Source organism: Oratosquilla oratoria, chromosome 15, assembly GCF_046742065.1.
Source record: "Oratosquilla oratoria isolate Oo_2021 chromosome 15, ASM4674206v1, whole genome shotgun sequence".
NCBI lineage: Eukaryota > Metazoa > Arthropoda > Malacostraca > Stomatopoda > Squillidae > Oratosquilla > Oratosquilla oratoria.
Window position 1 is genome coordinate 45370603 of NC_134791.1, and position 13869 is coordinate 45384471.

Consider the following 13869-nt stretch of genomic DNA (forward strand, 5'->3'; position numbering starts at 1 on the left):
ATCTTTGATTTCCAATTATCATATTTAGATTTGAACTCGTGTATTGTTTGAGCATGTGTTAAATCACCTTCTAAGCTATTCCACATATTTATACATCTATATGGAAAACTATTTCTTCACATCCTTTCAACATGTGGTCTTTCTTAATTTACTTCCATGACCTCTTAAAGCCTTCCCATCTTTAATCAGGAAATCTCTTCTATCAATGCAATCTATCCCCTTTGGTGACCTGAACATTGTAATCATGTCATCTCTTTCTCTTTGATCTTTCCAAGTTGGTTGACCCAGTACTTTAACCCTTTCCTCATATGGTTTGTCTGCCAGGTTGGGAGCTAGTTTGGTTGTTGCCTTTTGTATTCTCTCAATCTTGCTTATATCCTTCACCCTGTGTGGGGACCATACTATTGACACATATTCCAGTTTTGGATGTATCTGGGTTTTGATGAGTTTTTTCATCTCTTTATCCATATAATGGAATGCCACTTTAATCTTCTGCAGTAGCCCATATGTCTCTCCCACAATTCTGCTGATATATCTGTCAGGTGACAGGTTGTCTTTTATCAACACTCCCAGGTCTTTCTCCTCTTTTTACTTGTAATGGGTTCGCTTCCCAAGGAATAGTTTAAGGATGGCTTTTTGCCACTATTGCCCATTTCCAGTACTTTGCATTTTTTGGTATTGAACTTTATTTCCCATTCCTGGCTCCATGCAAAAATAGTATCTAAATCTTTTTGCAATATTCTACTGTCCTCTTTTTTATTTTTCACTCCTCATAATTTTTGCATCATTTGCAAACAATGTTGGCAGAGTTTGTTGTTCCATCATGTCATTAACATAGACAAGAAACATTATTGGTGCAAGCACTGAACCTTGTGAAACTTCGCTCATTACTGCCCTCCAGCTTGACATCTTGTTCTTTACTACTGTCCCCATGTATCTTTCCTTGATCAGGAGGGGGATGTTTGTTGAGGGAGGAGGGGAGAAGACAGAAGATGAGGGGAATGGAGAATGGTTGTGTATGGATGATACTGGTATGCATGGATGGGAGTGGGTGAGGGATGGGGAGGGAAGGGAGTGGTGATGTATTTACCTAGTTGTATTTTACGGGAAGGGGAGCTATGCTCGTGGTGTCCCATCTTTGTATCTCATTTTATCTAAACTATTTTTGAATTCATGTATTGTTTTTGCACACACTACTTTCTCATCTAACTTGTTCCAACTGTCTATTACTCTGTGAGGAAAGCTGTTCTTTTTCAGATCTTCTATAGATGTCTTTCTTGATTTTCTTTCCGTGTCCTCTTGTATTTCTATCATCCCATTTTATTAGATCCTCTCTATCAATAATTTCTATGCCTTTCATGATTCTGTAAATAGCTATCAAATCTCCTCTCTCTCTTCTTTGCTCTAGTGTCTGTAGCTCAAGTTTTGCTAGTCTATGTGTGAATAATATTTTGATGCAGCCCAAAAGGATTTCTCCCCTATCCTCTTTTTCCTCCATGGTGTTGAGAAGATTTTTTCTCTTGTTTGTCAGTTTCATTTTCTCTTCTCAATTGATCAGTTTCTGATTTTTTTTTTTTTTTTTTTTCATTTCAATATTTATGCTTATAACTCAGAAATGTCTTTATATAAATTATTATTTATTTACACAATACTTTTTTTTTCTTTAATTGTCTTATTGAATTATATCTAAGGGTAAAACTATATATAGTTTTTATCAATACAATCAGCCTTAGATACAATATAAAACTAAAATAGTTTTTTCCATTTTCAATGGATTCCCATAAAAATTGGCACATATAATTTTTACATTGTCTACCAATTACAGAAAAATGATCAATTTAGCTTTATTCCAATATACACATACTGACATCCTTAGGACATATGGGAGTGAAATATAGTTTTCACATCACAATTACTCACTGTTTATCATGTGATGTATGTCACAGTTTACAAGTTAACCACTTTGATATGATGAACCCTATGTAGGCATCATGAGGCTTTAGTGGGTACATGAGGATGTCAGCATTGGTGTCTTGATTATACATATTTTTTGTAGTTGTACATGAGTTTACTCTGGATTCTGTGAACTAGTTTGATCACATTTTCTGTGTTATTACCTAAAAGAGAATGAGTAATACAGCAGTGACTATATTTTATAATGCAAATAGTGTGATGAATCATACATATGGCAGCCGATGCTGTGTGCAAGAATTTGACTTGTACTGAAGTGGCTAAAGGTTGATGTATCTCTCTATCTTCATTTGTAGTTGGCCTATCCTCCTTTTCCTCTATGGTGTTGAGAAGACTTTTTCTCTCATCTGTCAGTTTCGTTTTCTCTTTTCAATTGATAAATTTTTGCTTTCTGAGCCAGGTTTGTACCCTTTTCTTGCTCTAGTTTTTGCTCCAGATCATGCAATCTAGCCACATACGAGGAAATTAAATTAAATCTTTTCAACTGTGTCAGAATTTCACTTCTGTGGTAGAGTATCCAATTTGTAACATATATTTTTTCTTGAATTCATTCCCTGCACTAGATTGTTCAGTTTTTTTAATGGACTTATCTTTTTGGGTGTGAAACCTTCAAAATCTGCCATTATTAATGTAAATGCATAAAAAAAGACAACACTGTGATGTAAACAAAATAGAATTAATTTTTATCTTCTTAATCAAGATTTCCATTTTTCCCTATTTTTTCCCCAAGCTAGTTGCATCTCTTAGAACATGGTGGTGATTTGTATATTATAATGTTTCTATCACTATATGCTTAGAAAAACTGACTATATTCTTTCTAATCCCATATTGAAGGGTCCCTTGAATACAAGTCAATATACAGTAATGGGTCCACAAAAAATGAAAGGTTGAGAAACACTGCATTATAGCAACCTGAATACCATAATCATATTTCCTTTTTCTCTTCCATCATGAACATAGCTGGCTGATTGGGTTAGGACATTGATACTTGTGACATAGGTTAAAGGTATGGCAAAGTTGAACCAAGGGCGTGATTTATTAAATTCCACACTACAAAATCCCCTGTAAGGGGCACTGCCCTAGCCTCCTGATAGGGGGGAGTTTGTGACATAAAACCAAACCATCATCTTTATCATTTATTCCATATTTCAACATTGGCAGGTCTTGTGCTTTTAGTTTGTCATATAGTTTATTTGCCAAACTGAGAATCTGTTTGGTTGATGCCACTTTAATGTTCTGCAGCAGTTCATATATCTCCCATAATCCTGCTGGAGGAGTAGTGGTTCTGAGGTAGTTGGTGATAGAGTTCGGGAAGAATCAATCTGTTGCCCCTGGCCTTTCATGTAGAAGACCCACAGCCTCCAAGAAACTGGCAACAGCCTCTGGCCAGGACCATTAATTACTTAGAGAAGAGAAATTGTATTGTAGTCTAAGGACTGTTAGATCAGAAATAGATTAATGCCGATCCATGGGTAAAGATGTTAAGAAATAGTAACTACCATTGAGAAAATAAGTAAAAAACGCATGCACAGTGGCTACAGAAAAACTTCAATCCCAACTTCACATGAGATAGCCTCATTACAGAAAAAAATGAATAACTTAAAAACATCTTAAGCAACTACTGTAAACAGTAAAATTACAAAATAAATAAGCAGAAGAAAACTTGGAAAAGCTAACAAATTGATGGAAAGTTGTGACAATAGAAAAAAAATGTGGAAAGCAGTAAAAACCATCAAAATCCCAAAATTGAATAACTCCCATGAAGCAGTTGGAGCAACCCAAGACACAATACCTAAATAGCAATATATCATATGAGGAGAATGGTAATTTACTTGCTTGATTTCTGTAGAAATCCTGTTCCTGCAGTTGCATCTGCTTCAGTCTTTAATCCTTGGATTCACACAATACAGTTCCTATGCTATTTTACCTACCATCAAACTTCTGACACAACCCCACATCGTCCCCTTCATTCCACTCACACACACACACACCCTTTCGTCGAATGGACGGCGAGAATTAGAGTTCCGAAGAAAAAGGAAAATCTATGTGGATCTCAACATCCAGGAAGTGTCTTATTGTATTTATAGGGAAGGGGAGAGCTCGTGGTGTAGTGGGGGGTGATAGGGAAGGAGAAGGGGAGGGATTATTGAGGGAAATGGAAGGAAATGAGGAAGAGGCCAGGCGTCTTGTAAACAAAAGACGGACCGATGATGATTTCGGTGATGACGGGATCAACAAAAATGTAAAGATTAGAAGTATAGATAAGAGCAGCACAGTGGAAGGTGATAATAGTTTCCAGGGATTTAAAGAGGGTGGGGGGGATACCAACCTCCCCCGATTGGCAAGACTAGAGGAGAAACTTGATAAGATGACCGAGCATTGGGAAAACAGGTTCGGTAACATAGCCAAGATTGCGCAGAGAGTTGAAAGAGTGGAAGAACTAGAGAAGGCGAACAAAAACTTAACTTTAGAAATAGAAGAATTAAAAAGACAGTTAAAAGAAGTTAAAGAAGAGAATGAGGAATTAAAGAGGAATAATAAAGACAAGAGGCCATAGCAAAGGAAGCACAGGGCTGGAAAAAAATCAAAGAAAACAGTAAAGTTGCATTTACTGACATAATTAAGCAACAAATGAAAGAACAAACTGAAGACTCGGTTATTAAAGTGATGAGACAGAAGGAGAGTATAGTAAGAGACTTAACAGACAAAAAGAAATGTATAATTATATTAGGAATGGAAGAGAAATTTAACCAAAATAGAACCACAAGAATAAAAGAGGAAAAAGAAAAAGGAAACAGTTTACTAGAATTAGTTCAGGAAGATGAACCTGAAATCATGAAACAAATTGAAGAGATGTTTAGTCTCGGAAAATATAGTACAGATAAGACCAGACCAATTAAGATTAAATTCAGGTCACAAACAACAGCAGAGAATATCTTAGCAAAAACAGGGAAACTAGCAGCAAGTGAACATATAAAAAGGTATGGATAAAAAGAGAAATGAATAAAGAGGAAAGAGAGGAAGAAAAAATGAAAAGGAAAGAAGCTAAAGAAAAAAACGAGAACAGAACGGAGTCAGAAAAAGAAGAATTCTATTGGAGAGTAGTGAATATGAAAGTGAGGAAATGGACCATAACAGAAACAAAAAAGAAACAGAAAATACAATGGAAATAACAGAAAGTTAAGAGTGTCCTACACAAATATAGATGGATTAAAAACAGGACTGAATGAACTGAACGAGTATCTCAAGGAAAAAGAACCGGACATAATGGGAATTGTAGAGACAAAATTAAAAGGTCCACTACCATCCAACAGCATAGGACACAATGCATATAATTATTGGATTAGAAACAGAGAGATAAAACAAGGGGGTGGAGTTATGTTCCTGACTAAGAAGGATATAAACATGAAGAGTGTCACATATGGAAAGAATAGAGTAGAGATGATTATGATAGAAGTAGAAGACAGAGATAAGAAGAGCAGAAAGTTTGTAATAAACTATGTGCCCCCAAAAACAGCCTTGTGGGAAGAGAGTGAACATAAAAGTATGTTAGAAGACACAAGAATAACATTAAATAAGATAATGGAAGATGGAGGAAGAATAGTTATGATGGGTGACTTTAATTGCAAAGAAGTCTGCTGGGAAGAGATGACAGTAAAGGGTGGAGAAGACTCGTGGGGAAATGTTCTACTTGAGATGATTATTGACCACATAATGACACAATGGATTCAAGAGAACACTAGGTATAGAAATGAAGAAGAACCATCGAGACTAGACCTAATAATCACATCAGAACCTGAAATAGTGGAAAAGATAGAATACCAGGCACCAATAAGTAAAAGTGACCACATATTGATAGAACTAGAACTAAATGAGGAAAAATATGTGAAAAGAAATGAACAATATAGAAAAGGAAGAATGAGGTATGAAAAAACAAATTTTGATAAAATAAGAGTTCTTTCAAAATGAAAACTGGGAAAGAATACACAAAGAAGATACAACAGTAGAAGAGAAATGGAATATTTTGACAAAAATTTATAAAAAAAAAAGTGGAAAAGTATGTCCCAAGACAAAAACAAGAAAAAGAATATGTAAAGTGCTGGTACAACAAAAGTTGTAAGGAGTTGAAAGACAAAAGAGATAAAGCTTGGACCAAATTGAAGAAAGACAAAAGACCTGAAAAATGGAAAATATATACTTGTTATAGAAATGAATATGTACAAGTGTGTAGAGACGAAAAAGAAAATATGAAAAAGATGTCATAGAAAAATGTAAAGATCAACCAAAACTATTTTACAGATTTGTAAACAACAAACTGAAAAACAAACAAGAATTAGAGAAATTACGACAAGGAGGAGTTGAATACACAGAGGAAATAGAAATGGCAGAAATTATGAACAAGCATTTTAAATTGGTGTTTACAAGGGAGAACATACAACCTGGAGAGATTGAATGGGAAGAGGAAGTCCCCCCTATGAAAGAAATAGAAGTAACAAAGAACGAAATAGTGAAACACTTGAGTAATCTTTATGTCAAAAAATTGCATGGACCAGATGAAATAGCAAACTGGATTTTGAAAGAATGCAAGAATGAACTGGCAGACAAAATACAAAGCATAATAAACAGTTCCTTGAAAGAAGGAAAAGTTCCAAAAGATTGGAAAAGAGCAAATATAGTACCTATATACAAAGGAGGAAATAAAGAGCACCCTACAAACTAAAGACCAGTCTAACAAGTACAATAGCAAAAATCTGTGAAAGAATGATCAAAAGTAGATGGGTAAAGTATTTAGAAAAAAACAACGTACTAAATCCAAGGCAGTTTGGATTCAGACAAGGACGATCATGCGTCACCAATTTAATATGTTTCTATTCAAGGCTAATAGATATAATACAAGAAAGAGATGGATGGGCTGATTGTGCATTTCTAGACCTAAAAAAAGCTTTTGACAAAGTACCACATAAGAAGTTACTTAAGAAATTAGAAACTGAAGGAGGAATACAGGGCAAACTGCTTAAATGGATGGAAGACTTTTTGCAAGAAAGAAAAATGAGAGTAGTGATAAGAGACAAACACTCTAACTGGGATGAAGTAATAAGCGGTGTTCCACAAGGAACAGATTTGGTCCCAATAATGTTTGCTATATATATTAATGATATGGATAAAGAAATTGAAAGTTACATGAGCTTCTTTGCAGATGACGCAAAACTGTTAAAAAAAAGTGAACACGGAAGAAGATTGTGAGTCACTACAGAGTGATCTCAATAAAGTATGGGAATGGAGTAGGAAGTGGGAGATGGAGTTCAATACCAAAAAGTGTAGTATAATGGAATTTGGAAAAAGCAAAAAAGAATAACAGGATCATATAAATTGGGAGAAGAAGGAATAAAAAAAGTAGAAAATGAGAAGGACCTGGGAGTCATTATTATAATATGTCACCTGAGAAATATATAAACAAGATTTTTGGAGAAACTTATAATTTAATGAGAACAATCAAAGTGGCATTTACATACCTGGATGAAGAAATAGTGAAGAAAATATTAATCACTTTGATAAGACCAAGATTGGAATATGCAGCAATGATGTGGTCACCAAATACAAAAAAATGTATAACAAAAATTGAAAGAATACAAAGAGCAATTACAAAATTGGCACCAACACTCTCAAAACTATCATATGAAGAAAGACTAGCAAAACTTGAGCTACAGACACTAGAGCAGAGAAGAGAGGAGATTTGATAACTATTTACAGAATCATGAAAGGCATAGAAATTATTGATAGAGAGGATCTAATAAAATGGGATGAAAGAAATACAAGAGGACTTGGAAAGAAAATCAAGAAAGACAGCTATAGAAGAGATCTGAAAAAGAATAGCTTTCCTCACAGAGTAATAGACATTTGGAACAAGTTAGATGAGAAAGTGGTGTGTGCAAAAACAATACATGAATTTAAAAATAGTTTAGATAAAATGAGATATGAAGACGGGACACCACGAGCATAGCTCCCCTTCCCGTAAAATACAACTAGAGGTAAATACACGTCGGTTGGGGTGGCAGCGAAGTTTGGACTCTGGTGATATCTGCAAATTTCTAGGATCACAACAAGGAAGTACCTGTGTTGTATTAATAGGGAAGGGGAAAGCTCGTGGTGTAGTGGGAAGGTGAAGAAAAAGGAGAAGGGAAGATTGGGTCCAGAAAGTCAGACGGCATGTTAACAAAAGACGGCCAGATGACAATGGTGAAGTCAAAGAGATTAGTAAAGATGTAAAAATTGGAAATATAGATAAGAGCAGCACAATGGAAGGTGAGGATAACTATTTCCATGGATTTAATGAGGGAGGAAATGACAACCTCACCCGACTAGTAAATCTAGAGGAGAAACTAAAATGAATGAAAATTGGGAAGTTAGGTTTAACCAATTAAAATTGATTAATCAAAGAGTTGATAAACTGGAAGAACTAAATGAGAATCAAAACCTGTGTAGGACATGGTGCATATAATTACTGGATTAGAAACAGAGGTAAAACAAGGGGGTGGAGTTATGTTCCTGACTAGAAGGATGTAAATGTGAGGAATGTCACATATGGAAAGAATAGAGATGATTATGATGGAAGTGGAGGACAAGGATGGGAAGAGCAGGAAGTTTGTAGTAAATTATGTGCCTCCTAAAACAGCTTTGTGGGAAGAGAAAGAACACAAAAATATGTTAGAAGACACAAGGATAACACTAAATAAGATAATGGAAGATGGAGGAAGAATAGTTATAATGGGTGACTTTAATTGTAAAGAAATCTGCTGGGAAGAGATGACAGTGAAGGGTAGAGACGACCTATGTGGAAATAATAATAAAAGGTTTATTTCAATAGCAGTAGTACACTGACAATAATACAATGCAAAAGCTGATTAAAAATATAAAACTTAGAGTATATACATGGTACAAGTTTACATAGAGTTGATTATGTACACAATGGATGGGATGGCACTGTTTTTGTAGCGGTCAGTCATTGGCACTTTGGTATGAGCCTATTTCTGTGTCTAGTGGCGTGGCAGGGTGGTGGAGCGTTGGGAGGGAGGAAGTGACGGTGTCTAGGGAGGGAAAGCAGGCTTTCCTCAAATTTCTTTAGTGCCTCACCATGGCGCTGGGACACCCTACATAGAGTAAGGGTGGTAAGAGCGTGGTCATAACCACTGTACTCCACGCCCAGGATGATCCTGCACGCTCTCTTTTGTACCCTCTCAAACTTTTGTCTCTGTAAGGGTGAGTGAGCTGGACCAGGCTGGTGAGGCATACATGAGGGTGGGGAGTATGAAGGTTTTGTAGACCTGTAGCTCAGATGTAGGTGTTCCTAATGACTTTAACCTGCTCAGCATATATAGTTTGTAAGACGCTGTCCTGACTATGTTGGTGACATGTTGGTTCCAATTTAAATGATCGTCGAGTGTGATGCCTAAGATCTTGGTGGATTGGACCAGTTGGAGGGGGTGGGGGCCCAATGAAAGTTGTGGAGGTACAAAAGTGCATCACTACAGTCTTGTTGGTGTTGATTGTGATGTTGTCTTCCGTCCATGTTATGAGCTTGTTCAGGGTGTTTTGTAGTGGTGTGTAATCAGGCCTGGTGTTGATAGGGATGCCTATGGTGCTGTCATCCACATATTTCCATCTGTGAGGAGTGTCCATGAGGGCGTCATTAATAAGGATGAGGAAGCATAGGGGACCCATCTTGGTACCCTGGGGGACCCCACAGGTCAGGGGGAGGAGGGGAGAAGTTGACCCCTGGTACCTGACTGCCTGCTGTTGTCTGGTAAGGAAATCTGCCAGCCATGCTATTAGGTGGGGCTGGATCCCCAGTTGGATGGCTTTGGAGAGAACAACATTGTGGTCAACAAGGTCAAAGGCCTTCCTAAAGTCTACAAAGGTAACAGCTAGAGATGTGTTATGCTTGTCTAGGTTGCTGTGAAGGAAATTGAGTAAGTCAATGAGACAGTGAGTGGTAGAGGAGGATTTCGTGTTGCCAAATTGTTGGGCATCTATTGAATGTTTTATGTTGCTGTAAACTGAGTTAAAAACCAAGTCTTCACATATAAGGCTTGGGATAGGGGTGATGGCGATGGGCCTAAGGTCACTTAGTGATTGTGGGCTGAGGGTTTTGGGGATGGGAGTGACATATGAGATTTTCCAGTCGCTGGGGCAGGTGTTTTGGCTTAAAGAGGCATTAATTATGGAGGAAAGTGGGAGGGCAAGTTCAGGGGCAAATTCCTTGTAGATTTTGATAGGAAGGTCAGAGGGGGTTGTGGATTTATTATGTTTCAGTTTACCCAACTTAGTTGCTACGTTGGCAACTTGAACATGAATGGGGGGGTGAGGGGGAAGGGAGGTAGGCAGGTAGGAGGGAGGGGTCGAGAAGGGGGTAAAGTCTGACGGCTAGAGGTGAAGTGGGAGTTGATCTCCTGGGCTGCTAGGTCAGGTGACAGGTGCAAGGGAAGTGGGGGGTCTTGTTACCCTGCAGGCCACAAAGAGCCTTGATTTTACTGAACCACTGAGTGTTTTGTTGTTTGAGGTGTTGCAATTTGTTTGGGTAGTAAGATGATTTGGCAGTACTTATCTCTCTGATGACCTTATTCCTCAGGAACCTGAACTGGGCTTGGTCTGTGCAAAATGCCTTGTTGCATTGTTTGATGAGACGTTTGATATGTGGTGTCATCCAAGGGGTGTCAGAGTGATGGACAGAGAAATCCTTTACAGGGAAGAAGTGGTGAAAGGCCTCAATTGTGGTGGAGTAATTTCTCCACTTGGTCTACACGTCTTCAATGTTCAGAACCTCCAGCCAGGGGTATTCCACCATCCACCTGCCAAATTCCCTCATGGTGGAATCAGGCATGGGGTGGTGCTGTCTGGTGACCTTAGTCCTGTGTATGGCTGCTCTAGGGGCTGGGGACCATTGGATGGTGAGGTGCGTGGTCTTACCGATGGGGGGGGAGTACAGCTGCGCCATGTCAGTCATAATTAGGTCAAGGGTTGTCTGATCGTGGGTGGGAAAGGTCACTACCTGCATGAGATTTAAATGATGTAAAATGTCACTTATGTCCAGGCGATTAAAGTCCCTACACACGACTAATTTGGCAGCAGGAAACCTTAAGCGGAGGGAGTCAGCAGTTTCAATGATGTGATCGTTGAGGAGGAGGGCAGTGTTGGCATGAGGAGGGTGGTATATCACGCACATTATGATACAGGCAGTGTGGTGGGGATGGAAGCAGGGGGTGAGTTTGACCCACAAAGCCTCGACTCCCTCTGGTATGTCAACCCAGCAACCCTGAGGTATAAGGGGTTGAGGTCAGCTCGACAATACAATCCCACACCACCGCCTCTGCGGTTTACTCTGAGATGGTAAAAAGTACAAAATTTTATATGTTTCACACTTCGGAAATTATCTGCCATGCTTCTGTAACTGCCATCACGTCACAGCCTGTGGAGCGCACTATTTCAATCACTTCTTCCATTTTGTTGGTTAATGAGGTAACATTAGATAGAACATACAATGATGCAATGGATACAAGAGAATACTAGGTATAGAAATGAGAAAGAACCATTTAGACTGGACCTAATAATCGCATCAGAACCCGAAATAGTGGGCAAGACTGAATATAAGACACCAATAAGTAAAAGTGACCACATATTGGTTGAACTGGAACTAAATGAGGAAAAATACATAAAAAAAATTAACAATATAGAAAGGGAAGATTGATGTATGAAAAAACAAATTTTGATATTCTAATTTTGAATTCTTTCAAAAAGCTGACTGGGAAAGAATACACAAGGAGGAAACAACAGTAGAAGAGAAATGGAATATTTTGACAAAAATTTATAAAGGAGTGGAAAAGTATGTTCCAAGATAAAAGCAAGAAAAAGAATATGTAAACTACTGGTACAACAAAAGATGTAGGGAGTTGAAAGACAAAAGGGATAAAGCTTGGATAAAATGGAAAAAAGACAAATCTGAAAATTGGAAAATATATACTAGTTATAGAAATGAATATGTACAAGTGTGCAGAGAAGAAAAGAGAAAATACGAAAAATGTCATAGAAAAATGTAAAGATCAACCAAAACTATTTTACAGATTTGTAAACAACAAACTGAAAAACAAACAAGAATTAGAGAAATTACGACAACGAGGAGTTGAATACACAGCAGAAATAGAAATGGCAGAAATTATGAACAAGCATTTTAAATCGGTGTTTATGAGGGAGAACATACAACCTAGAGATATCGAATGAAAGGACAAAGTCCCCCCTACCCCCTATGAAAGAGATAGAAGTATCAAGGAATGAAATAATGAAACTGGTGTGAGCGTGAGTGTGTATGGCGCGGATGGGGACGGACGGTTGGCACCCCCTCCCCCTCTTTCTGGGGGGGGGGGAGAAGGGGTCAAAGGGCATGAGCGCTGGTATCCCCCTTCCCACCCGAATGCGGGGGGGTGGCCTCACGTTGGCTTGGGTGGCACAGTGCCGAACAAGGACCGCGCGTGGGTGGTGGTGAATGCGAGTGTGAGTGGAGTGTACAGTACCCGGAAAGGGGGATATGATAAGCTAGCATTAATGGTTAGGAGGTAGGGAATTAGGCTAGAGAAGTGGAGAGTGTGCCGCAAAGGAATGTAAGGGCCCACCCAGGAGCGACCGAAACCGAAGAACCGACGTCATCGACGCACAAGTAAGTACTTTTGAATCACAAGCTATCTAGGCACTGCAAAAATGACTACGGCCGCAAGTGGAAACGGGCCGTCAATGTCCGCACCTGAGAGTGAAAAAGAACCGTTCAAGGTGAATAGTGTCACCTTAAGGCCGTTTGACGGGACAGGAGATGTCTCCGTGTGGCTAACAAAGGCAGCCTTGGTCGCGCGGCTAACGGGAGTGAGGGATGTGGCGAGTTACATCGCGCTAAATTTAGAGGGCGCGGCTTTATCCGTCTACATGGAGATGGCAACCGAAGATCAAAAGGAAGTGGAAAAGGTGAAGGAGAGGTTACAGGGAGTTTTTGGCGAGAGTCCCTTTGAAGCGTACTGCAAACTACGGCGAATGCGGTGGACGGGAGAACAGGTTGACGTGTTCGCAAATGACATTAGGCGATTGGCAGGCCTGATTAATCTCGAAGGCAACTCCCTGGAGATGGTGGTGAGGATGGCTTTCGTGAATGGGTTTCCGGATTACATATCGACTGGGCTGCAGGCAATGGAAAATGCAGCAGAGGCAGACATGAGCGAACTTATAGCCCGCGCCAGGCTCCTGACTAAGGCTAAGGATGAAGGGCCGATGGTGGCTGTGGCCAACGAACACACAAAGAAGAGTGCCCTCGGCAGGAGAAGGCGCGCGGGCGAGAGTGGCCACGGACCGAGAAGGGAGAACGGGTGAGCTCGGGGGTGACTACAACAGATGGCGCGGGCTGTCGAGGGTCCGTTGTTACGAGTGCCGGAGACTGGGTCACCTGGCAAGGGACTGTAAGGAGGTAGAGCTTATCTGTTACTCGTGCAATCAGCCAGGGCACATGGCCCGAAATTGCAGTCAGGGAAACGGGACATCGGCGGCCACTATGCGAGGGGCCGCCGAGGAAATGTAAGGACACCGTTCAGTCGTATGCCGATCGTGGATATTTGGGTGAGAGGGAGACGCGCGAGGGCGCTGATAGACTCTGGCTGTTCAACCACGATCGTGAGGACCGATATAGTTCAAGAGTTCAGACGGGGAGATGTGGCCCTGACGACAGTCGACGGGAGAGAGACGATATGCGATGGCGACCAGGAAATTGAAATTATAGTGGAGGGTATCCCGATACGACTAAGAGTGCTCGTCATCAGAACGATTCTGGAGGGAATTGACGTGGTGCTGGGAATGGATGGAATTACCCAG